This window comes from Pan troglodytes, chromosome 10 (assembly GCF_028858775.2).
Source record: "Pan troglodytes isolate AG18354 chromosome 10, NHGRI_mPanTro3-v2.0_pri, whole genome shotgun sequence".
NCBI lineage: Eukaryota > Metazoa > Chordata > Mammalia > Primates > Hominidae > Pan > Pan troglodytes.
This window is the reverse complement of record NC_072408.2, coordinates 132845339-132871209: the sequence shown is the minus strand read 5'-3', so window position 1 is coordinate 132871209 and position 25871 is coordinate 132845339. Positions and strand designations below refer to the sequence as shown.

The window sequence follows — 25871 nt, the reverse complement described above, 5'->3', positions numbered from 1 at the left end:
GGGTCCAATTTTCAGCTTTTCCACTGACTAACACTGTGCAACTCTGGGAATTTGCTTTAAATGCTATGAAGCTCTAACTTCTCATGAATAAATGGTGCTATACACTGTGCTTTGCTCCAATGTTGCTGTGAGGCTACACCAAGATAAACCATGTGCTGTGCTTAGCACAGTATCTGGCCCATATTAAAGGACCAACGTGAGCTCCTGTCACTGCAGGATGCTGTACACAGGGAACGCATGCCAAGCTGGAGAGAATAACACACTGCAGTAGATAGGATCATTGTTCCCAATGCCTCCTGCCCTCCTGCATTTATTTTGTACACACTCATCCTTTGCCATGTGTCTTTGCAGCTCCTCGTGCTAGAGGAGAACTGCCTTTCCCCATCTGATGCCGGACATGGCCATATGGGTTGCTTTGGTGGATGGAATGTGGACAGAGCAGCAGGTTTCTGATCTGGATGAGACTTCAAGAAGCACCACAATCTCAACTCATGCTTGTTCTCCTGTAATTAACAGAAGAGTTAATCCTGGGTGACAACTGCCCCTTCAGCCTGCATATCCACCAGCATAAACATTACACAAGTCAGTACATACAACATTTCTATCACCCAGGAAGCTGTTCCTTCCCTTTTCCAGAAATAGCCAACTCCTCAAATGCAACCACTTTTTAAATTCTACCATCTTAGATTAACTTTGCATGTCTTTAGACATCATATAAATGAAATCATATTTTTAGTCTTCTCATCCCTAAAGTAAGACATTTCTCTTCACCAAAACAAGTCAAGATTTCATGGAAGATGTGGGAAGATGTTACCATTTCTTTCATTTCTATTGCACTTGAGGAGCATCCATTCTCTGAATCTTAAACATTTCAGGGTTGCATTTTCCTTTTAGTCTTCCATTCTCTTCTTAACTGTAAAAATCTTAAGCAACCTTTGTTGGCAGGAGAGTCTAAGTAAGCCCTCCAGGAAAGTTTGATATGTCAACATTCAAATCATGCACATGTATGACTTTCCTCATGGTGACTTTGATTTACTGGCAACCTAGTAAAGAAACTAGTTTACAAGCTATGACAGTGTCAGGGACACTTTTGTAGTCTCACACCACTTTCCTGCCACTATACAGCCTATCATAACTTTCGTCTAAGGTAGAGATCTACAAACACAGTCATACCTCTGTGAAAACAAAGGGATGTTGCTCTCCTTCAAATGCAGCCCCAAGTATGCATGCTGCTATCTGCCTTCTCTGTCATTGATAAATTACACAAGCAGCGCTTATCAGATGAAGCACCTACTTATGTCGAATGAATGGCAGCTTCCTTAAAAAAAAAGAGATTTGCATTAAAACACTGATACATCTAGAGTTTCCACTGCATGGTAAATTGTTGAACTGGTTGGTATTAGCTGTCATTGGCACCTGTGAGTTCTTCGTGTATTGCTGAATGAAGCTGAAGTGCTAAGTTCTTAGGGATGTTGACAGATTTTAATTCCTGCTCTTTATCATTGGATAGCAAGCTCATGTTTGATATCACTTTTCACCAACATATTCATTTTAACTTCCACTCCCAATTTTCATTAACAGTTAAAAAGTGGCACTTGTAATTATTTTATGAGGCATACACCATTCAAATTTAGTTGGAGTGGAAGTCGATCTGAAGATGGGGGTGAAAAGCAACTACTTATGTCAGAATGAATTCCAGGTTCCGATGGCAACTTCTTTCCCCCCTCAAAAAAAAGAGTTGCATTTAAACACTAATATATCTAGAGTTTCAATTGCATGGCCAATGGTTGAACTGGTTTGTCTCTAAAGATGCTCATGATTGCAGATGCACATTTCTTTTTTTTTTCTTTTTTTAAATTATTATTATTATACTTTAAGTTTTAGGGTACATGTGCACAATGTGCAGGTTAGTTACATATGTATACATGTGCCATGCTGGTGCGCTGCACCCACTAACTCGTCATCTAGCATTAGGTATATCTCCCGATGTCATCTAGCATTAGGTATATCTTCCCTCCCCCTCCCCCCCATCCCACAACAGTCCCCAGAGTGTGATGTTCCCCTTCCTGTGTCCATGTGTTCTCATTGTTCAATTCCCACCTATGAGTGAGAATATGCGGTGTTTGGTTTTTTCTTCTTGCGATAGTTTACTGAGAATGATGATTTCCAATTTCATCCATGTCCCTACAAAGGACATGAACTCACCATTTTTTATGGCTGCATGGTATTCCATGGTGTATATGTGCCACATTTTCTTAATCCAGTCTATCATTGTTGGACATTTGGGTCGGTTCCAAGTCTTTGCTATTGTGAATAGTGCCGCAATAAACATACGTGTGCATGTGTCTTTATAGCAGCATGATTTATAGTACGTTGGGTATATACCCAGTAATGGGATGGCTGGGTCAAATGGTATTTCTAGCTCTAGATCCCTGAGGAATCGCCCTAAAACCATAAAAACCCCAGAAGAAAACCTAGGCGTTACCATTCAGGACACAGGCATGGGCAAAGACTTCATGTCTAAAACACCAAAAGCAATGGCAACAAAAGCTAAAACTGACAAATGGGATCTAATTAAACTAAAGAGCTTCGGCACAGCAAAAGAAACTACCATCAGAGTGAACAGGCAACCTACAAAATGGGAGAAAATTTTCGCAACCTACTCATCTGACAAAGGGCTAATATCCAGAATCTACAATGAACTCAAATAAATTTACAAGAAAAAAACAAACAACCCCATCAAAAATTGGGCGAAGGACATGAACAGACACTTCTCAAAAGAAGACATTTATGCAGCCAAAAAACACATGAAAAAATGCTCACCATCACTGGCTATCAGAGAAATGCAGCTGCACCTTTCTTTTAACAATTTGAATGAAACTTTCCTCCAATAAAGTTTCCTTTTCTCCAAGCCTCTTTAGGTCTGAAGAGTTTAGACATTGATATTCTTTGTCCTGCTTGGAATGCTATTTCTCATCCTCTTTTCCTTTTGTAAGAACAGCATTGAGGTTTATCTTTGAGGATTCCTCTCTCTGCTCCTCTGGGGTTTTCTGGTCTTGGTCAGGAGAACCAGGCATAGGACCCCAATCAGTCAGAGCACTAGGTCCTCTAGGACCACAGTGATGGGTTCAGGATGGACACACAGATCCCAGCTTTGAGATTGTTGCTGGGTTGTTGGAAAAGAGGCCACCTTTCTGCTGTGTAAGTCACTTTTGGCTGAAGCAGTTTCTTTCCCCTGGTTTCCTTGAAGCAACGTCTGTCTGTCACCCTGTGTGTGCTGCAGGTTTGCCTGTGAAGTCATTTCCGGTGTGTATACCCAAGAACTACCAAAAAGCTCTGTGCTCAAAGCATGCAGTTCTGTGCTTCAAGTCTGCTGGCATCTGAGTACAAAAGACTTTCATAGGTGACCAGCTGTTAGGGACTGAATTGTGTTCCCCGAAAATTCATATCTTTAAGTCTTAAATTCGAGTAACTCAGAAAATGACCATGTTTGGAAATAGTTTCATTGCTGAGGTAATTAGTTAAGATGAGGTCTTTAGGGTGGACCCTAATCTAATATGACTGGTGTCCTTGTAAGAAGGGAGACCAGGTGCAGGGGCTCACACCTGTAATCCCAGCACTTTGGGAGGCCAAGGCAGGATTGCCTGAGCCCAGGACCAGCAATGTAATGGTCCTGAGACCAGCCTGGACAATATAGTGAGACCCTTTCTCTAGAAAAATGAAAATAAAAAAATTAGCCAGGCATGGTGGTGCATGCCTGTAGTCCCAGCTACTCAGGAGGCTGAGGTGGGAAGATTGTTTGAGCCTGGGAGGTCAAGCCTGCAGTAAGCTGTGATCCTGCCACTGCACTCAAGACTGGGCAACAGAGCAAGACTCTGTCTCAGAAAAAAGAGGGGGTCAGGGAATGTTGGAGACACACACACACAGAAAGAGAGAGAGAACGCTGTGTAAAGATGAAGGGTAGAGATTGGGGCTGTGCTTCTCTACAAGACAAGGTATTTCAAAGATTGCCAGTGAACAACCAGAAGCTACAAGATTCTCTCTCGAGAAAGAACTAACCCTGTCAACACCACGATCTTGGACTTCCAGCCTCCGGAACTTTGAGATAATAAATTTCTGTTGTTTTAAGCCACCCAGTTTGTGGTGCATTTTTAAAAGATCCCTAGCAAACTAATACTCAGACGCAAACCTGGCTGTGAGATGAATAAATTCCCATGGTCAAAATGCTAACAGTAAATCCAGTGACCACTGTCAATTATCGTAAGTCTTTTGTTCTCCTGACCCTTGCAGTATATCAGTGGAAACTGCATACAGTGAGGTTATTATACAGGAGCTAGTAACGTTTAGCTGCATATGAACTGCCATCCTTTGTCAGTGTTTCTCAAAAATGATTTGTGATTAAGAAAACAAGTGGGGGACGTAGGCCAATATAAGCAGCTTACAAAATGAGGCTTTTGCAAAATACCATTAAATTTTCACAGGCCAACTGTTCTCACAATTGTATACGATAATTCTGTGTTGTTGGTCCAAACTGGGAAAAATAATCTCCTTATGCAAAATATATGTGATTAATAAAAGATGAACATTTTTATTCAGAAGTTCTTGCCCTTCCAAATACGAATTATATTTATTCCTTTTTATTCAGCTTTTTTATATAAATGTAATTATTGTTTAGGAAATTCATAACCATTTGTTGAACAGCAATGCTGATCACATCTCTTCAGTTGTGACTTGCAAAGCATTTCATTAAAATGAATTTTGCACCAAGCTTCACCCAGTGAATTTAACTGTGACAACAGAATAAAGCCACACATATACCAGGCACTTTAAAATGCTTCTTTACATATTATCAGCCAATGTTGCTGAAAAAATTACTTGTTTCCAAAGAAATGAGGAAAGGAGGTCAGGATGATGATGAACACAGAAACACTTCACAATGGAATCTACACAGACCTTGGTTTCGGCTTTTTTCACTTTCTGGTTTGTATGAGAAAAAGTAATGAAAATATCCACCTTACAGAAATAGCTTGGGTGAAAAAAGATGGCTTTTGAAGAACTCTTGTGGGATTTCTTGTTGACACTGCAGTCATTTGGCCAGGTGCAGTGTTTGTAAACACTCACCTGCACCAGTTCCTCCCCTGAACTCAGTGGGAGGAAGCACTTGTGAAGAGGGCCATGAGAGCTGTACAAAAATTGTTTATGATGCATAAAAGCCCTTGTGGAGAAAAATGGTTTACCTGTGGCACCTTACAATGTTTGTGGTGTACACTTAAGCAGAGTGAGGGAACTGTAACATATTCAATTTCCCTGGAAGGAGTGCAGAAAATGCCACCCAAAATATGACACTTTGGTATGACTAATTACTTTGAACCAAGGGAATTTGGTAAACAGCAGGTGCAGGCAGAGGCTTTCTTTGAGCTTGTCTTATCTGCTTAAAAAGGGATCCTCCAAAAGGAACTCAATTGTCTTGAATTCCCTGCCTAGGAAGGAATCTTATCAATCAGAGAAGATTAACTTGGATTACAGGAGAGAACACTGGAGGTCGACAGCAGCCTGGATACTTTTATTACCTGAGAGACTTTTTATCTGCATGGTATGGTTTGGCTGTGTCCCCACCCAAATCTCATCTTGAATTGTAGCTCCCGTAATCCCCACATGTCATGGGAGGGACTGGGTGGGAGGTAACTGAATCACGAGGGAGGGTTTTTCCTGTGCTGTTCTCATGACAGTGAATAAGTCTCACAAGATCTGATGGTTTTATAAAGGGCAGTTCCCCTGCACACACTCTCTTGCCTGCCACCATATAAGATGTGCCTTTGTTCCTCCTTCACTTTCCGCCATGATTGCGAGGCCTCCCCAGCCACGTGAAACTGTGAGTCCATTAAACCTCTTTTTCTTTATAAATTAGCCAGTCTCGGGCATTTCTTCATAGCAGTATGAAAATGCACGAATACACTGCATAACAAGACGACCATACACTTCTTCCTCTCACCCTCCCAGAACTTGTGTCATCACCTCCCTCTAGAAGCCCCAAGCCCATATTCCTTTCTGTAGCTCAGGATCCTGTATAAGCTTCAATCACATGTCTCTTCTACTCTGATGTTTTGTGGGACTCCCATGTGTACTTGCATAGTTCAATATGGTTTTTCTCCTGTTAGTCTGTCTTACATCAGTTTAATTTGTAGCCCAGCTAAGGAACTTACAAGGATGGAAGATAGCCCCGTCTTTCTCTGCTACATTCTCTAGTTTAAAAAATCATTTGCTATTAATTCCTCAAGTTTAACTTTATTCTTTCCAAAGTACAATACTGTGCAAGGAGATCACCAAAGAGCTTTCTCCTTGGAAGCCATCTCTCTAGGTGCCTCAGGGGCCTCATTTGAAAGTTTCTTTTTGTTGTTGTTGTTGTTGTTGTTGTTTTGAGACTGTCTCACTGTGTTTGCCCAGGCTGGAGTGCACTGGTGAGATCTTGGCTCACCACAACCTCCGCCACCCGTGTTCAAGAGATTCTCCTGCCTCAGCCTCCTGAGTAGCTGGGACTACAGGCGCACACCCCCCATGCCTGGCTAATTTTTGTATTTTAACAGAGATTGGGTTTCACTATGCCAAGCTGGTCTCGAACTCCTGATTCGCCTGCCTCAGCCTCCCAAAGTGCTGGAATTACAGGCGTGAGCCACCGTGCCCGGCCTGGAAAGTCTCTACCTAATTTTTCCCATTCCTGTGCCTACAAGACCCACCTGAGAAGAAAGTATGCTGGACACTTGCCGGTGGAGGAGAGCATTTTTTTTCTCTCTCTCTCTTTTTGTAGAGAGTGGTGAAAAGCACTAGCTGGCCTGCCTTTTAGAAATGCATCTGATTTACATGCAGGCCTAAAAAGAGAAACATCCAGGACAAAGGAGACTTCTGCTTCTGGCTAAAGTCAGGTCATTTACACAGCAGTGAAATTCCAGGATCAAGTCAGCAAGATACACAGTAGGATAACTGTCAACCATTTAGCTTATATCAGTGAAATTCCAGGATCAAGTCAGCAAGATACACAGTAGGATAACTGTCAACCATTTAGCTTATATCAAACACATTATTCTTCAGAATCCTCTTAACATACTTTTCTCTCACAGACACTTGCACGTAATCACAATGTTACAGACCAGCAGATCTTGGCACTACTAAAATAAACACTTTTAATATTCAGAGAATTTATTTGCCCTTCTTAGTAAATAGCTGGAGAGAGCAACTCAATTTTATGTTGATAAGATACAGAACAGGTATAGCTGTGACCTAAGTTTTATGGTATGTAAATATTCACCAACATTGTCATTCTCTCTCTAAGACAGTATAAAGTCCAGCCCTGTATTTTCTCCTTTCTTAAGGATTTAACCTGGCAGGCCTAGGACTGCATTTGTCAGGAGACCCTGGCTGGCACCTGGTAAAGGTGGCTCACTATGCCCAGACATTTTGTACAAATAATACGATCCCTGCCATACACCTGTTTTCCTTCTGGAATTTTAGTACCTGCCAGGAAGAGGGTGCCTATGGAATCAGCCCCCTAGTAAAAATCCTGGGCATTAAGTCTCTAATGGACTTCTCTGTTATACTTGGCAGATTTCACACACATTGTCACTTGTATTTGCTGGGGAATTGTGTCCTGTGTGACTCCATGGGGAGAGGTTGAGGCTCGTCTCCCCCAGACTTCACACCATCCACCTTTTATGTTGGCTGACTGTCCTTCATATCTTTTTGTGGTAGTAAAACTTAGCCATAATTATAAACCAGCAGATCTTGGCACTACTAAAATAAACATTTTTTAATATTTAGATAATTTATTTGCACTTCTTAGTAAACAGCCTGAGAGAACAACTCGATTTTATGTTGTTAATGTAACTTATCAGCATAACACTATATGCCGAGTCCTGTGAGTCCTCCTACTGAATTATGAAGCCTGGGGTGGCCTTTGGAAATTACAGGCCCTTTCCCCACCTCCCACCCTACCAAGGCTCCTTATTAAACTGCCAACTGGAGCTATTAACTTCTGTTTTTAGTTAAAATTAATAGCCAAGATTAATATAAAGGAGGCAGGAGAAAGGGAATTGTAGTTTTCAGCTTCCCACGAAATATTTTCTAAGTTAGTGAAAAACAAAATCCAGCTCACATCTCAGCAAATGTTATCCCCACATTTGCAAAATGCCCTGGTACTTGCTGATACAAGGCTTTGTCTTCCTGTGCAGTATCAGGGTCAGGGGCATACACGTGTCATTCAGGTCCTGGCTTCCCTTCCTACCATGCGACCTTGGATCCTAACAATAAATTAGACCATGATGTAAAAGACTTAGCTCACTGCCTGTTGCTAGATATCACTCACTAAAAGTTATTGTTGTGTTGTTGCTATCATTATTATTACCTGTCATCTTCCAAGCATATAGCCCCTGGTTCAGGTTTAATTATCAGATTGACCTAAAAGGCCTGTGTTCACTGTGGGTGGGCTTCCTAAGCCCAGGTATTAAAAACGAGATAAAGACTCCATTATTTGACAACAGAAGTATATTAAATATTTGCAAATAGAATTTCAAAAATCACCCTTTTATTTGACAGTTCTTAATTATTTTCACAGGTTCCATTGAGAAAATGCCTGATAGAATTTCTTGGTTTCTTTTTTTTTTTTTTTTTCTGAGACAGAGTCTTGCTCTATCGCCCAGGCTGGAATGCAGTGGCATGAACTCTGCTCACTGCAACCTCCACCTCCCAGGTTCAAGCAATCCTCCTACCTCAGCCTCCCGAGTAGTTGGGATTACAGGCGCACACCATCAAACCCAGCTAATTTTTGTATTTTAGTACAGACGGGGTTTTACCATGTTGGCCAGGCTGGTCTCGAACAGCTGACCTCAGGTGATCCACCTGCCTTGGCCTCCCAAAGTGCTGGGATTACAGGTGTGAGCCACTGCACCTGGCCAATTTCTTGGTTTCTCAAGAAAAATGGAGTATATGTTAGGCACGTTGTTCAAGTTGATAATAGTAATGAATTCTGTGGAGTATGGAGTGAAAAACACTGTCACATCTGAGAGCTTGGACGGATCCCATGTAGGGAGAAATTGAAGGAGTACCATGCCCTAAGAAACGCCCAACAGGCCTGAAGCAGGAAGGTGTCCCTCCACATTCAAAAGGATGGAAAGAGAGAGGCAGATGGTGTCTCTTATTCACTGTGATTGAGAGACAGTGGCAGGTGGCATTCCTCATTCAACATGGTGTGGAGACAGACAGGAGATATCTTTCATCTAATATAGCAGAAAAACCATTAAATCTGCTATAAGAATAATCATTGTTCACGTTTTGGCCCCAGGTCTTACCAAATGAGTGACTTTCACAAATCAGTTCGCTTACTCTTAGATCATCATAAAAGATTGATAAATGTGATAATTAACCTACTATTTGTGAATTTAGTGACTTGATTCTGAAACTTCACTATCTTGTGAATGACCTGACTTACTTGTTGGTATCTTACATGGACTTTTGGTGTATATGTGTCACTGGTATTCTGACACATTTTCAAATGATTGCTACCAGTGTTACTTTTCATTCTTAAATGGACTCAAATTTGCTAGGTCTGTCCCGCAAATCCTGGCCAACAGATGAAATGAGTACTCAGACACAAGTATGTAGCATAAGAGCAGCTGGGTGACTGCCTGGCTCTAGTGGCCAGAGAGCAGCCCCAAGAAGCTGGAGCTGCTTGCTTTTATTCAGTGCAGGCACAATGCCGAAAACCTGGAGCCCACACAACCTGTAGGTAATTAACATTTATTGTTTCCCCTTTCAGGAAGAGTCATGCGCGTGGATGATCAAAGGTCAGTTCCTGGTCAACATAAGTAAACAAGCTTGTTTGAGAAAAATTCCCCCACATTCCCTTGTAGCTACTCCTTGCCCTTTGCCTCAGGGTTATAGAACAGCTGCCTTCAGCTATTCTCCCCTGGGGGCTCTGCAGAAACTTTCGACCTTTCAGAAGATTTGCGTCCTTTCCATATAGTTTTCCCACCACTCTGAGCGATCCCCCACATCTCCCTCTTTTCTGGTTTTTTTTTTTGTTTTTTGGGGGTTTTTTTTTGCACTAGGTTTTGTTGATTGAAGCATACAGATGTGCACAGCAACAGTTTTGACTGGCACAGCAGTTACAGCTTGTGTTCCGGCTTTACATCCCAGAACCAGTAAATAACATAAGACAAACATGAGTATAATCAGTATTATTCTTTTCCAATCAAGGTGTGATATGTAGTGTTACTTAGCACCTCAGTCCAATGTGTGCCATTACTGAGGGACCCCACTGGGGGTATGTCAATCCCTCCTAGCCAATCAGTCACGTTATTAGAGCCTGGGAAGGGAGTGTCTGCCCAAGTAACAGGGTGGGAAAAAAGGCAGATCTAGAAGATGGGCCCAATAGAGTGTAGCAGTTACAGGTAGCAGGCAAAGTGAGAGAATAAAAAAGCTTAATACCCTACGAGAGTTGCAATGTACAACAGCATAGCAAGGAACACATTACCTGGAGTGAATGGTGTCTGTGCCTGGAGCAGGATTTGCTTGGCCTCCTGAGTTGTCTTCTTCAGCATCCCCCAGGTAATGTCCAGGGCCTGTGTCATCCAAGGAAGCCACATCATCCGGGATTGTGGGTCCTGTAGGGTCATTTTCTTCATTTTGGTACCGGGTTGGGTCCTAGCCATGCCATGGTATGGTTTGATGCCTCGTGCTGGAATCCAAAGAGGACCTGACGGGGTGTGAACACAAGCATATCCTCTTTCCCACATTAGCAAATCATTTGGACCACACCATATATTACTATTTACATCCTTCCATAAAACTGAAGGTTTTATATCTTGAGTGATTTTTGCAAAGCGCTTTTCTATACCTAATTGAAATTTATCATCTAAATTGAAGAAATTAAGGGTAAATAAGGCTTGTGCCAATAGTGTTGCAGGGTCCTTACTCATATTCTGCCTTTTTTGTTTTCTGAGCTTATTTTTAAGGGTGGAGTGGGCACATTCTACTATGGCCTGTCCTTGAGGGTTATACGGGCTACCCGTGGAATGTTGGACATTTCATGTGTGACAAAATTTTGAAATTGTGAGCTAGTGTAAGCCAGACTGTTATCAGTTTTAATCTTTGTGGGCCATGCCATAAATGTAAAAGGTTAAGAGAAGATGTTTAATGACATATCGGGCTGACTCTCTAGGAAGAGCATGAGCACTAATTAAGTGGGAATAGGTATCAACAGATACATGTACATACCTTAGTTTTCCAAATTCAGGGACGTGCATAACATCTGTTTGCCATAACTCATTAGGTTCTAGTCTTCTAAGGTTAACACCTGTTGAAGGAGGGGATGTGCCTGTGAGCTGGCAATCTGGGCAATGTAAAATAATTTGTTTAGTCTTTGGGTAAGTTGAAATTGTTTAGCTAAAGTTCTCCAATTCTGATGAAAAAATAGATGTGATTGTGTGGCTTGGTCAAATAGTGACCTCATGACCTGCAAATCTGCTTGATCATTGCCATGAGCCAGCGGACCAGGCAGCGAGCTGTGGGCCTGAATGTGTGTGATAAAAACAGGATGTGTTCCTTGATCCAACAATTGCTGAAGTCAGAGAAAAAGGGCACACAGGGTGGGCTCAAGAGTGGATTTAATGAGAGCTGTTTCAAGGTTTTGCACTAAATAAACAGAATAAGCAGAGTCACTAACGATATTGATGGGCTGAACAGAAAAGGTTTCCAGGGCCAATATTAGGGCTCCAACCTCAGCTCTCTGAGTGCTAGTAAATCCAGATCGAGTGAGAGAGTTATGCGGTTCCCACCAGATAGCTGCTTTTCCTCTGATTGCCTGCATTGCCTGTAACAGTCTATATTAGCACTTTCATAAGCCAATTGCAACAATAAGATATCAGCGGCCTGGGCATGACTAATTTGTCTCTTAATTGGGGTTAACCGATTGATAAATTCAACAAATGGCTCCTGAGGCCCTTGTCAAACATTTACAAAAGATCCCTGTTGAACTCCACCTCCAGAAATTTGGTCCCAAGCCCTGCAGTCACATAAGGACACTTGTGCACAGGCTTGGGGGACAAAATTTAATTGTTGTACATTGACATAGGGACCCCTCCCCTACAGCATAGCAGCCGTTACGTTTTGCCTGGCCAATTGATTTTGGTTGGCTTGTTGTTCACACAACTCATCATATTCTGCCCTCCAGAGGAGATACTGACTGGCCTCTAAAGTTGTTTTAGCTAGCACTGACCAGTCCCATGGGGTTATATGGAGATTATCTGCTATGGCCTCAATTAATCCTTTCATAAATGGGCTAGCAGCTCCGTTTTCTCTAATGCTTTTTCTTATCTCTTTATAAGTCTTGAAAGTAACGGGTTCATGTAACTGATTGCCTTGTTGACCTTGCATCACCAGGCAGGACAAGAGTTCCCCTTCTAATGCCACTTGCCTAAGACAGGGTCCCATAACTGTAGTGTATCCCTTGCCTTTTTTCTAATTTATTGGAGGAGGGGACTCAGGGAGAACCTTTCTCTCCTCTGTGGCACCTTTACCTGGTAATGGAGGGGCTGAGGGAGGAGGAGGAGGTGATAAGGTAGATGATGGTTCTTCCTCCCCTCCCTTTTTAGGCTCTTCTGTGTAGGGTGGGGCCAAAGCAGCCCTAACTAAGGCCCATAACATTAAAGATGTTACTGGGACCCGTTGCCCTTGCACACGATGTTGTTTAAGATTTTTTTCCCACTTGTTCCCAGAGCTCTAGGTCTAACGTGCCTTTTTCTGGGAACCACGGGTTGTGGAAAACAACAGTTTGCATTAGGTCCCTTAATTGGGCCTCTGAGACCGAGGCTCTGCTAGCTTTAAGCAGCTGTTTCAATACTTTATATACTGTTGCTGTTGACCTGATAATTGTTGTCCCATGATGAAACCCTAGCTTGAAAATCCCCTCGAACTTGGAAATCCCCAGCGCGCACCAATTACTTACTGCTCAGTCACTTCATATTTGTTTTCAGGGGTTCCCTTGCAATCCATTGCAGCGTTCCTCACATGGGGCACCACCTGCCTGGTCTGTCCCACAGACCCTGGCCGATGGATGAAGCAAGTACTCAGAGACAGGTATGCAGCATAAGAGCAGCTAGGTGACTGCCTGGCTCTAGTGGCCAGAGAGCAGCCCTGAGAAGTTGGAGCTGCTTGTTTTTATTCAGTGCAGGCACAATGCCGAAAACCTGGAGCAAACACAACCTGTAGGTAATTAACATTTATTGTTCTCCTTTCAGGGAACGTCATGCAGATAATCAAAGGTCAGTTCCTGGTCAACATAAGTAAACAAGCTTATTTAAGATAAATTCCCCCAAACTCCCTTGTACCTACTCCTTGCCCTCTGCCTCAGGGTTATAGAACAGCTGCCTTCAGCCATTGTCCCTTGGGGCTCTGCAGAACCTTCCAACCTTCAGAAGGTTTGTGTACTTTCTCTACAGTTTTTCCTACCATTCTGACTGATCCCCTACACAAATTGTTGGGAAACTCTCAATAGCAAGCAATTAATGTCCCTACAAACAATCATGCCAGAAGGTTAAGTAGTTCTTTCAGGACATCGAGTTCTCCCTTTCCAGAAGTCGCTTATTTAATTCACATACACTTTCACTAAAGTTCAACTGAGTGTCTGCTCTCCCCATAACCCTGCAACGGTCAGAGGGTGGAGACAGGGGCAAGTCATTGCTCTTGTCCTCATGGGACTCTATGGACAAGATCCATAAAAGCTGGCTCAGTTTGTGAGAGGTAGTGGCCAGATGGGGTTTTTTTTTGGATAAGGTGCCTACTTATGCTGATATAGCCATACCACTACATAAGAGACAGGACATACTTTTTCATTTCAATTCAAATAAAACTTTAAATTTTCATATAGGGCTTCCTTTGTTGTAGGAGGAACCATTTGAATATCTTCAGTTACTTTTTAAGTGAGGGAGAAGGAAACACCTATTTTTTCCCAATGCCTGCATTTAGAATTTTTCAGAAGATAATTTAGAAAAAATTTGTAAAAGAGCCAAGGAGCCTCCAAAGGGAAACCATTATATACAAATCCACTTGGATTTTATATTGATCTTATATCCTGCAATCTTATTCAACTTGCTTATTAGTTCTAGTAGCTTTTCTGTTGGTTCCATTTTTAAATAAATAATCATAGTATCTGTAAAGACAGTTTTCAATTTGGATATCTTTTTTTTTCTTACCCTCCTGTACTGGCTAGAACTCCTAGCACAATATTGAAGAGAAGTAGTGAAAGTGGACATCCTTTTCTCATCCCTATTTCCAGTGGGAAACAATCCAGATTCTCATCATTTATTATGACATTAGCTGTAGCTTGTCAGAGATGCCATTTATCAAGTTGAGGAAGTTACTAGTTTGCTGATGGTTTTGATTAGGAATAGGTGTTGGATTTTCTCAAATACGTTCTGTGCATCCACCGAGATAATCATGTGTCTTTTCTCTTTTAGTTTGTGATATGGTTTGGCTCTGTCCCTACCCAACTCTCATGTTGAATTATAATTCCCAGTGTTGGAGGTGGGGCCTGGTGGGAGGTGATTGGATCATGGGGGTGGTTTCCAATGGTTTAGCTCCATCCCCCTAGTGCTATTTTATGATTGAGTTCTCATGAGATCTGGTTGTTTAAAAGTGTGTAGCACCTGCCACTACTCTCTTCCTCCTGCTCCAGCCATATAGAACATGCAAGCTTCCCCTTCACTTTCCACTGTGATTCTAAGTTTCCTGAGGCCTCCCGCAGCTCATGCTTCCTGTAAAGCCTGAAGAACCATGAGCCAATTAAACCTCTTTTCTTTATAAATTACTCAGTCTCAGGTAGTTCTTTATAGCAATGTTAAAACAAACTAATACAGTTTGTTAATTTATTGAATCACATTGATTGATTTTTTTACTTTAAACCAACCTTGCATTCCCAGAACTTCACTTTGTCATGATGCATTTTTCCTTGGTATATATTGTTAGCATTCTATTTGATACATTTTTTTCATCTATCTCTATATGTTTGCGTCTGTGAATGACATTTGTTTTGTAATAGTCTTTTCTTGTAATATTCTTGTATCAGGGTAAATACTGGACTTAAGAAGAAGTTCATAAGTATTCTCTCCTCACACACAGGCAGTCATTAGTACTTATCTGTTTACTCTAAGTCTCTTCTCCACAAATCTCCAGCGTTCTGTATCAGTGTAACTCTCTATACTCTGGTACTGTTCACTGCAATGTCCTCAAGACTCCCAAGTTCTACCTGGGTTCTCCTCTGCACCATGATCTGGAATCTCTCTGCAAACACTAAGCTAGAGCAATCATAGAGTTCATCTCATGTTCCTTATCTCAGAGATCATTGTTCATTGCTTTATGTTCAATAGCTTAAAAACAATCATTTCATATATTTTGTGTGACTTTCCAGCTGTTTCAAGGGAGAGGGTAAATATTACTTCTCTCACTTTATCTTGGCTCCAAGCAGAATTGGGGTCCAGAATTTTGAGTCTCAAAAGTCTTTTTTCTGACTTAACCGTCCTCTCCAAACAATGAGTGTGTCAGAAGCCAAATCTTCAAATATAAGAAGGATCATGAGATGAAATGAAATACTTAGAAGAAATATCAGTTAATATTTTTAAATGTCGTACCAACCCAAAATGCCTTTTATTTTCACACTTCGATATTGATGAGAACGCCAAGCTATAAACATAGAGATAAGGGGCATTCCTATGATGTTTCCCAGCGATACATATGGGGAAAACTCTCAGTGACTAATGTAGATTTTGCAATAGACTTACATGAATTAAGATTGTTTAGAAAAGTATTGTCCTCTTACCCAACCTGTTCTCTCTTCTGAAGCTGTGGACCTTTGTAGTTCAGAGTTTGAAGAAAGAATTTTCCAAGGTCTTCTTTAGCTTTAACATTATATGACCCTATATTAAGCTCTAATCAGAATTGCTAAGTTACAACAGTTTTAATAAAACCAGGAATACAGACTTAACTGATGCAGTAGACTGAATGGTCTCATAAGGTTAACTATGTGTTTCTTATGGAAAGATTCACAAACCTGTGATAATAATCCTAGCATACAAGTGCGGGACACTTTACTGTGTCAACAGTAAGTTGGGCCAGTGTAGTGATCTTTGTTGGCAACCTTCCCAGCAACCATCATCCTCTTTTGCTCCCAATAGAGTCAAAATCTTGTTCAGATATCTACTCCTTTTGCACAGAACCATGAGCCTTGGGGTTATCTTCATGGATGGGTGTGATGGTAATCCATCTCATTGGCATTGATTGGTTCATACATGGATAGATGACTTAGTATTTTCCAAAAAGAAGAAAGTTTTTCTTCTGGGAAGTACTTAATGAAAAAAAAATTAGTTCCATAGAAAGTTATAGGAAAGAAATAACTTCTCTTGTTCCATGTCTAGATGTAATACCTGATACCACTACAACAGTCCTGCTACCTACTTGAGGTTGAAGGAAATGCCCAGGATGGTAGACCAGAGAAAAGGAAAGAGCCTTAATATCACTGAACTTCCGAATCAATCAACTCGGTGGCCTTTTGTAGGCTGGACTCTGTTATGAAGCAAGAGAAATTTCCTTTTTTAAGATGATTTGAGTTGAGATTATATTTCTTTATTTGAAATTATTCAATCATACAAATATTGGTAACATTCTCATTTCTAAAAAATAATCTGAGTTACTTATCTGACCCAACATAACTTCTAAGTGATCAAGCTAGTGATAGAACTTAGTTTTTCTGGCTTCAAGATTATTGGAGGATGGAGGGGAGGAATATCTGAAGTAAAATCTTTAAATAAAATGGGGGTGAATGACTGAAACAAAATTGCATTATGTGCTGGTAAATTATTTTAGAGCAATGGATAACATCTAATCCTTTATCTTATCTTTTTTCTTAGGCTTCAGTCAGCCTCTCGTTCCAGTTGTTAGATAGAATTTTCAGAAAGGAGGCAAATTGAAAAATGGAATGCTAACACTTTTTTAAAATTTAACTCTCACTGTGTCCTTCTTCTCCTTGATATCTCTGATTATTCACTGGTTTTCAGGGACTGAGGTTAACTAAGTTTCAAGAATATGACTTATATAACCCCCACATGGTTTCTGGCAACATTAAGCCCTCACTTTTACTTGGAAATAGTTGCCTCTGGTTTAGCCCTGATGTTCCTTCATAGACAGAATGTCAGTTCCCTTGTTCACTCCATTACTCTCTAGAGTCTTCTAAATGGCCCACTCTACTCACTGGCTTCCCTGGGTCGTGTTGCCATTTGAGTTTACTGTTTGTGGATGTCATTTGAAATCACAATTCAATTTCTCTTTTCCTAATTTTAGAAATTTTCAGGCCAGGCACGGTGGCTCATGCCTGTAACCCCATCACTTCGGGAGGCCGAGGTGGGTGAATCACCTGAGGCCAGGAGTTTGAGACCAGCCTGACCAACATGGTGAAACCCCATCTCTACTAAAAATACAAAATTAGCTGGGTGTGATTGCACATGCCTGTAAGCCCAGCTACTTGGGAGGCTGAGGCAGGAGAATCACTTGAACCCAGGCAGTGGAGGGTGCAGTGAGCTGAGATCATGCCATTGCACTCCAGCCTGGGCAACAAGAGCGAAAATCTGTCTCAAAAAAATAAAAATAAAATAAAATAAAATAAATAAAATTCTAGTCACCAGATAGCCAAGATAGTGAATTCCTGATTATAAATGCTCATATATTTGTGAGTGGCAAATTCAAATTGTACTAGAGAATTAAGCTAGATGATTCTTTCATTTTTCTCCCTATAATGGAAAATTCAGAAAGATTCTACATGCACAAGATGAGGGTTGGGGGGAGAGTTGATTAACATTTTCCTATCCTATTTGTGAATTGACATGTTTTCCATAAAATATATCTCATTTCTGAAGAAATACTAATATTTGAGCAAAATAAAAAGTTATCTTTTGATTCTTAATCATTTTTACTCTTTAATTTCCTGAAACTATCTTATGTTCATGCTACAAACAATTTAGTTCATTTTAAGAATACATTTATTTATGGAAGCAGCAAGTAGAGAACATTGATTTGCAATTTCAGGAGCTTGAACTGAAAGCTGTTGATTACCGAGCCCTGTTTGTAACCCAGAGGAGAATTTTGAAACCTAATTTTTGGAGCTTTTGAACACAAGTCACTCCCACTAACTTCTACTGCCAGTGAGATGTTGGGAATTAAGTATGCATAGGAGTAATCTAAATTTCCTTCTGATAATGAATAGTAATTTAGTCTGTGTCTTCCGGGTATGGCCCCATGACTTGACTTAAAGCAGAGTTTACAATTCATAAACACGCCATCTTAAAAGTGTCTTCCCTAAGTTACAAGTTTCTGCTCTTCAGTTCTAATGCAGTCAAACGTCTCAAGTGAAAATTCCTTTAACCCGTATTCCACTTTTGTTTGACACTCAGTGACACACGATGGCCCTGACAGGTTTTCCTCAATAACTGACAGCAGGTAAAAGGGTCTGCATGGAAACTTCTGCTACTTCACAGTTATAAAGTTCACATGAGGAGGCTGATTAGGGGCATGAGAGGGCCAAACTCCACAATCCAACAAATCCCCTGAGGCTGAGATTTGGATTCTGAAGGGATTCTTTCAATGCTTGTCTGTATACAAAGAATGTAGCCACCTGAACTCTAGAAGACAGATGAGAAAAATAAAATTCACCCTAAGTTATTTCTAACTTCAAAGACTATGGAGTAAAAGCCCAAAGATAGAATAATGGGGCTGGAATTTAAAATGTCTTACGTCTAGAAATTTATGCTTTTACTCTAGTTCTTTTTTTCCTCTTATCTTTATTTATTTATGTATTTACTTACTTACTTAATTTTTTGAGACAAGGTCTTGCCCTGTCACCCAGGCTGGAGTGCAGTGGTGCGATCTTGGCTCACTGCAGCCTTGACCTCATGGGCTCAAGTGATCGTCTTGCTTTAGTCTCTGCAGTAGCTGGGACTACCGGTGTGCACCACCCTGCATGGCTAACTTTTTACTTTTTCGTTTTTTGAGGGGTGGGGACAGAGTTTCACTCTTGTCTCCCAGGCTGGAGTGCAATGGTGTGATCTCGGCTCACTGCAACCTCCACCTCCAGGGTTTATGCAATTCTCCTGTCTCAGCCTCCCAAGTAGCATGGTGCCTGCCACCACGCTTGGCTAATTTTTGTATTTTTTTAGTAGAGACAGGGTTTCACTATGTTGGCCAGGCTGGTCCTGAACTCCTGACCTCAGGTGATCCACCCGCCTTGGCCTCTCAAAATGCTGGGATAACAGGCATGAGCCACCACGCCCGGCCTACTTTTTCTTTTGTAGAGACAGGGTCTCACTATGTTGACCAGGCTGGTTTCAAACTCCTGGCCTCAAGAGATCCTCCCACCTTGGCCTCCAGGGTAGCTGGGACCACAGGCAGGAGCCACCATGCCTAGCTAATTTTTGTGTGTGTCGGGGGCGAGCAGTTTGTAAAGATGGGGTGTCGCTATTTTGCCCAGGCTGCTTTCAAACTCCTGGGCTCAAGTGTTCTTCCTGCTCCGGCCTCCCAAAGTGCTGGGATTAAAGATGTAAGCCTAATTTATTTCTTAAAACAGGAACACTGCATTACACTGTTAATAGAAATCCAGTAGTACCTACCATCATAGGGAGTAACTACAGGAAATAAGTATTGTGCAAATTAATGTGATAAAATGTTACGAAATCACAGCTACTCTTTTCTGCAGAGGCTTCTCAGTCTGGGTTTGGCTCTCTCTCTAAAACATATTATAAATTCACTGGTGCCAAATGGTCTCTCTCTTTTATGTAATCAAAAGGTCTGAAGGACAATTGAAATGAAAATATGTGATTTAATGTTATTTAAAGAGGTATCTGGTGCCACCTAAAACCTAAAATCGCCCAGCATTGATGCAGGTGTGTGTGTCTTCTGCCCTGGGAAAGACTGATGTGGTCTAACAGCTTCATTTTACTGATGAGATTTTAGCACAGAGAGAGGATGTGATTTATTCAAGGTCTTTGGCAAAAGAAGCACCAGAACACAAGTCTTCAGGGTCTATGTTCACAATCATTTAGCTATACCTCATCAATTTCTAAAAATACCAAGAAGGATGTGAACAGACACTTCTCAAAAGAAGACATTTATGCAGCCAACAAACATATGAAAAAAAGCTCATAATCACTGGTCATTAGAGAAATGCAAATCAAAACCACAATGAGATACCATCTCACGCCAGGTAGAATGGTGATCATTAAAAAATCAGGAAACAACAGATGCTGGAGAGGATGTGGAGAAATAGGAATGCTTTTACACCGTTGGTGGGAGTGGAAATTAGTTCAACCATTATGGAAGACAGCTTGGCAATTCCTCAAGGATCTAGAACCAGAAATACCATTTGACCCAGCAATCCCATTACTGGGTATATACCCAAAGGATTATAAATCATTATAATATAAAGACACATGCACACGTATGTTTATTGCAGCACTATTCACAATAGCAAAGACTTGGAACCAATCCAAATGCCCATCAATGATAGACTGGATAAAGAAAATGTGGCACGTATACACCATGGAATACTATGCAGCCATAAAAAATGAGTCCGTGTCCTTTGCAAGGACGTGGATGAAGCTGGAAACCATCATTCTCAGCAACACAGGAACAGAAAACCAAACACTGCATGTTCTCACTCATAAGTGGAAGTCGAACAATGAGAATATATGGACAGAGAGAGGGGAACATCACACACTGAGGCCTGTTGGGGGGTGGGGGCTAGGGGAGGGAGAGCATTAAGAGAAATACCTAATGTAGATGACGGATGGACGGGTGCAGCAAACTACCATGGCACATGTATACCTATGTAACAAACCTGCACATTCTGCACAGGTATCCCAGAACTTACAGTATAATTTTTAAAAAAAAGAAAAATAAATTAATTAAAAAAGAAATTCTGAAATCTTGAGATTAGAATACACATCACATGGATGTGTGCGTGCTAGAACAATCTACGTACCTAAGCATTCTATGTATACCTATGTAACAAACCCACACATTCTGCACACGTATCCCAGAACTTAAAGTATAATTTTAAAAAAGAAAAATAAGAAAAATAAATTTATCAAAAAAGAAATTCTGAAATCTTGAGATTAGAATACAAATTACATGCATCTGTGCTAGAACTATCTATGGACCTGAGCATTCTGTGCCCAGCAATGTGGATAGACATCAGTTTATAGAACAGAAATGGGTTGGCATGGTGGCTCATGCTTGTAATCCCAGCACTTTGGGAGGCCAAAGTGGGTGGATCACCTGAGGTCAGGACTTCGAGACCAGTCTGGCCAACATGATGAAACCCTGTCTCTACTAAAAATACAAAAAAAAAAAAAAAAATAGCCTGGCATGGTGGCAGGCCCCTGCAATCCCAACTACTTGGGAAGCTGAGGCAGGAGAATCACCTGGACCCAGGAGGTGGGGGTTACAATGAGCCAGGATTGTGCCATTGTACTCCAGCCTGGGCAACAAGAGTGAAACTCCATCTCAAAAAAAAAAAAAAAAGTACAGAAATGGTACATGCCTTTGTGAAGTTTATAACTTCACAACTAGTAAGTTATAAACTTACTAGTAAATACATCATTTTAAAACATTGATTTGTTAATTTCAGAAGCTCTAACTGAAAGTTGTTGATTCCTGAACCTTATTTGTAATCCAGAGGAAAATTTTGAAACCTAACTCTTGGAGCCTTTGAACACAAGTCACTCTCAGTAACTTTTTTTTTTTTTCCTGTCACTGAATAACCAACCACCCTAAACTTCACGGTATAAAACAGGGGACAGCAAAGAAGGCCCCAAATCAAAATCTGATTGGCTGTCAGATTTTGTAAATAAAGTTTTATTGAAACACAGCCACACCCATTCATTTACTATTGTATATGGTTGCTTTTTCACTATAGTGGCAGAATTAAATAATTGCAGCAGGGACTGAATGACCCACAAAGACTAAAATATTTCCTGGTTTGTCCTTTACAGCAAATCTTGCAACCCCTTGGTGGAAAACAATAAAATATGTTTGAGCCAACTTAAGTGCCCAGTACTGTGCTGGGGTAAAGACAGACACTGATATTATAAACAGACCTAACATCCGTCCCTGCAAAGTGTACACTCAAAGACCCAGTTTTTGGGGCATTTTTTGTTTGTTCATTGTTCTTTTCTTAGCACCATCACCAATAAATACATGCAAAACTAAGAACTTAATTATCTCATATAAAGAAAGCGTGTTGCTCACTCCAGATGTAATAAAAGTCCATTGTCTGGATGCAAATGCTTCTTGTGGGTGTTGATTCATGATTTTCATTCACTAAAATGACCCTGCACCTTCGCCTCAGTTTCTCCACTGTGAAACAGAATCCTTTCTTTCTCTGAACATGTTAGCATTTGGAACTGGCAGATCATGGTAGTACCTGGAGTTGAAGAAAGACTTGCTTCATTTCTGCCTATAGAAAATCGTTGTGTCTTCAAGTAAAACTTGATTTTTTTTTCCTTATATTTCCAAACAGACTTTATGAGTGTGTTTAGGATTAGAAGTCATCACATAAAACATTAAAATGATCCTGACTTCTTAGTCTGATACAAAGGCAACTTGTCTATTTATGGACTCTGTTTGCATACATAACTCCAATTAGTTTAATGTGAATGTTGTCCACGCACCATTACTGACTCACGGCCTCCAGCTTTTTTTGGGAGAAAAAAATTATACTTACTTTTTCCCTATCATTGGTTTCCTTCCTAAAATTGTAATTCAAAGCTGCAGTTTTGATTCCTTGAAAAGCTGAGACATTAGTGGTGGGTGGAAAGACATCCATCCATCTTAGGCTGATAATGCCCTTAATACGCCAGGGGCTTTGTGAGCCATGGCTTATGATCAATTTTGCAAGTTCATTCTTCCACACCTCTAGGCTCAGATGTGAAGTCCATGTCGTAAGTAGTGAGAGCTGGTCCCTATGGTCTTAAGTTGAAAGGTTTGCTAAAAACACTAAGAACCAGCAGCCACTGGCCCACCAAGCCAAAGGCACGGCATGCAGACCACTCCTCTGGAACATGTCAGTGCAGCTCAAATCCCAGACCAAATCTGGAGGTTTTAGCCTGATGTCTGTAGGTTACATTGGTTCTCAAAGTTCTGTTTCTGAGCCTCTTTGCTTCTTTCAATGTTGATTTACACAATGTTAAAAACTGAAATAGTTGCTAACATAAAAATAAAGAGATTTCAAATCTAATTTAAGATTTCTGGTATCTCTTGAAAAAATCAGAGTATCTGTTAACACAAGGACCCCACGTCTTAATGATGACAAGGTCACTCTCCTTTTGCCTTTGACATCCGGCCACTGTCCCTTCCTTTACCTGAAGCTCACAGACATTTTCCTATCCAATGCCTCATTCTAAAGTTGTACACGTGCATAACATTCATACTTACTGATGTGGTTTGGCTGTGTCCCCACCCAAATCTCACCTTGAATTGTAATAATCCCCACATGTCAAGAGTGGGGCCAGGTGGAAATAATTGAATCATGGAGGCAGTTTCCCCCATACCGTTCTCATGGGAGTGAATAAGTCTCACGAGATCTGATGGCTTTATAAATGGGAGTTCCCCTGCACAAGCTCTCTTGCCTGCCACCATGTAAGACATGACTTTAATGGACTCAAACCTTTTTCTTTATAAATTACTCAGCTTCAGATATGTCTCTACTAGCAGCATGAGAACAGACTAACACACTTACATATCTAATCAGAGCCCATTTATTTTTCAGTAACATTATTTACAATGCCTTCCTTCAAAAACAAACAAATAAGCAAACATCATTTGGGGATGCCCACAGCCACTTGGCAGTTACTCCCCATGTCTACAGCAAGCATTCTGGGGTCAGCCTGCCTGGTGTAAAACCTGGCCCTGATGCTTGTACATCTGTATGGCAGCCGGCAAGCCCAGCTGCTTCTCTCTGCATCCGTTTCCTCATCTGTAAAATGGGGATAATATTAATATATACTTTGTAGAGTTACTGCAAGGGATTCATGGGATAATTTGTATGAAGCGCACAGGGCACAGCTTGGAAGAACAGAACCTCTTGACACAGGTTGGCAGTTGCTACCGTTATAACCACGACTACCTTACCACAAATGACCTCCTGCTGGTGACTGCTGTTCTCAGTTCTTCTGTCCCATGACTGACTTTCGCCTGCACTCTGTTGGGCATCAAATCACACTCTAAACTGCTTTACAGACTCTAGCTGAAGTGATTTCACCACAAATAAGATCATGTCGTCTAGACACTTCAGCAGCTTTAGGGTCTTTCTTTTGCTCTTATAACGAAGACAGTGCAACCCAGTGGAGTCCATGATGCCCCGTGTGGTCTGGCGCCTGCGCTTCTCCAGCCTCAGCTCCTCCCTGCCCCAGCTCCCTTTGTGTTTCCATCTGCAGGGACCTTCTTTGGGTTCCTGGTATTCACACAGATTCTGTGCCCCAGGCCTTTTGCTCATGCTGCACTCCTTTTGTGGGTGTTCTCCTCTCCCCTCTGCACCTCCTAAATATCTACTTGTTCTTCTCTTGACATCTCAGTGATGTAAGATATTTCTCCTCAGTCCTTTTGCAAGCTGGGGACCTCCAGCTAGTGATGCCCCACCAGGCCCCACTCAGCCATGCTGGCATGCCCCTGCTCACCTGTGTTATAGCTTGTGCCTGCATTCAATGGTTCCCAAGCTCTTGTCCCACACCCAAGAAGAATGAGGATATGTGGGACATTGAAGGGAGGAGGGAAGAGAAGAATTTTATTGAGTGACGGAACAGATTTCAATGGAGAAGGCATGTTGGGGATGGTCCCTGACCCCAGCAGTTGGGTGATTCTCACCTCCCCATGTAGCTGGGTCTGGGGCTTTTTACGGCCCTAGGTAGTATTGGAAAAGGCAACATTCGATTAGTTAAAAGGAATTATTCAGAAAGAACCAATCGGGAAAGGGCAGGCAAACAGGAACAGAAGTTCTCACTCTGGGTCATGGGTTTCATTTGGGATCAGCAGTCTGGGCTTTTGGCCTTCATTCTGTTTTTGGCTTGAAGGTGGGGTTTCAACCGAGATGCATCCCTGTCTGTCTAGGCATTTTGCTGCCTCCTGTCTCTATCATTAGTAGACACATTCCCACAGAAGCCTCCTTGACATCCCAAAGGGATGCAATCTTCCCTCTTCTGCTATTAGGGGACCATGTGCTGCTCCCTAGCAGCTCTTGTCACTGATAAAAAGATAAGTTTCATGTTTGGCTCTGAGATCGTTTGCTTATTTTTCCTTCATTATACTGGGGCAGAGGCCAAGTCAAGTTCCATACACTCTTATGTCCTCAGGACCCAGCATAGAGCTGGGGCCCAGTAAACATGGGACCAAAGGAACAACTGACAGGGGCTGACTTATATTTAATTAAGTCAGTTGAACTCATTTAAGTCCTAAAGTGAAGCTCTTTGTAATGCAAATAGCTGCCCCTGATTTATTTGTAATGTTGGTTTTATTTTCACATAGCAAGTTACTAGCAGTGAATTATGTCCCCAGTGGTAATCTTTTGGGAAATAAATGAACTAATTCTAGTTTAGTTGGGGTTTCTCACCTTAAAAATAGCTCACATTTCATGTGCCACTAACAGTTTTAAACAAAGTAATTTGGTTCTGTGTTTGCCCTGAAGAGAGCAATCTTGTTCTACATGACAATCTTCTGGAAGAATGATCCCGGTGAAGTGATTTTTTTTCTCTTTCCCTCCTTACTCCATGTACCCCAAAGCCTAGAGATCT

The 25871-nt window shown here is 41.3% G+C and overlaps 1 long non-coding RNA gene across 1 annotated transcript; it reads right to left on the bottom strand.

Annotated features, from left to right (window-relative positions):
- Positions 1 to 277: 277 nt before the first annotated feature.
- LOC104001734 (uncharacterized) lies at positions 278 to 13251 on the bottom strand. Its single transcript, XR_673672.5, has 5 exons — positions 12995 to 13251; positions 11266 to 11344; positions 10523 to 10744; positions 1174 to 1318; positions 278 to 503 (listed from the first exon to the last, which is right to left on the bottom strand). It is a non-coding gene; the product is annotated as an uncharacterized LOC104001734 (long non-coding RNA).
- Positions 13252 to 25871: the final 12620 nt, after the last annotated feature.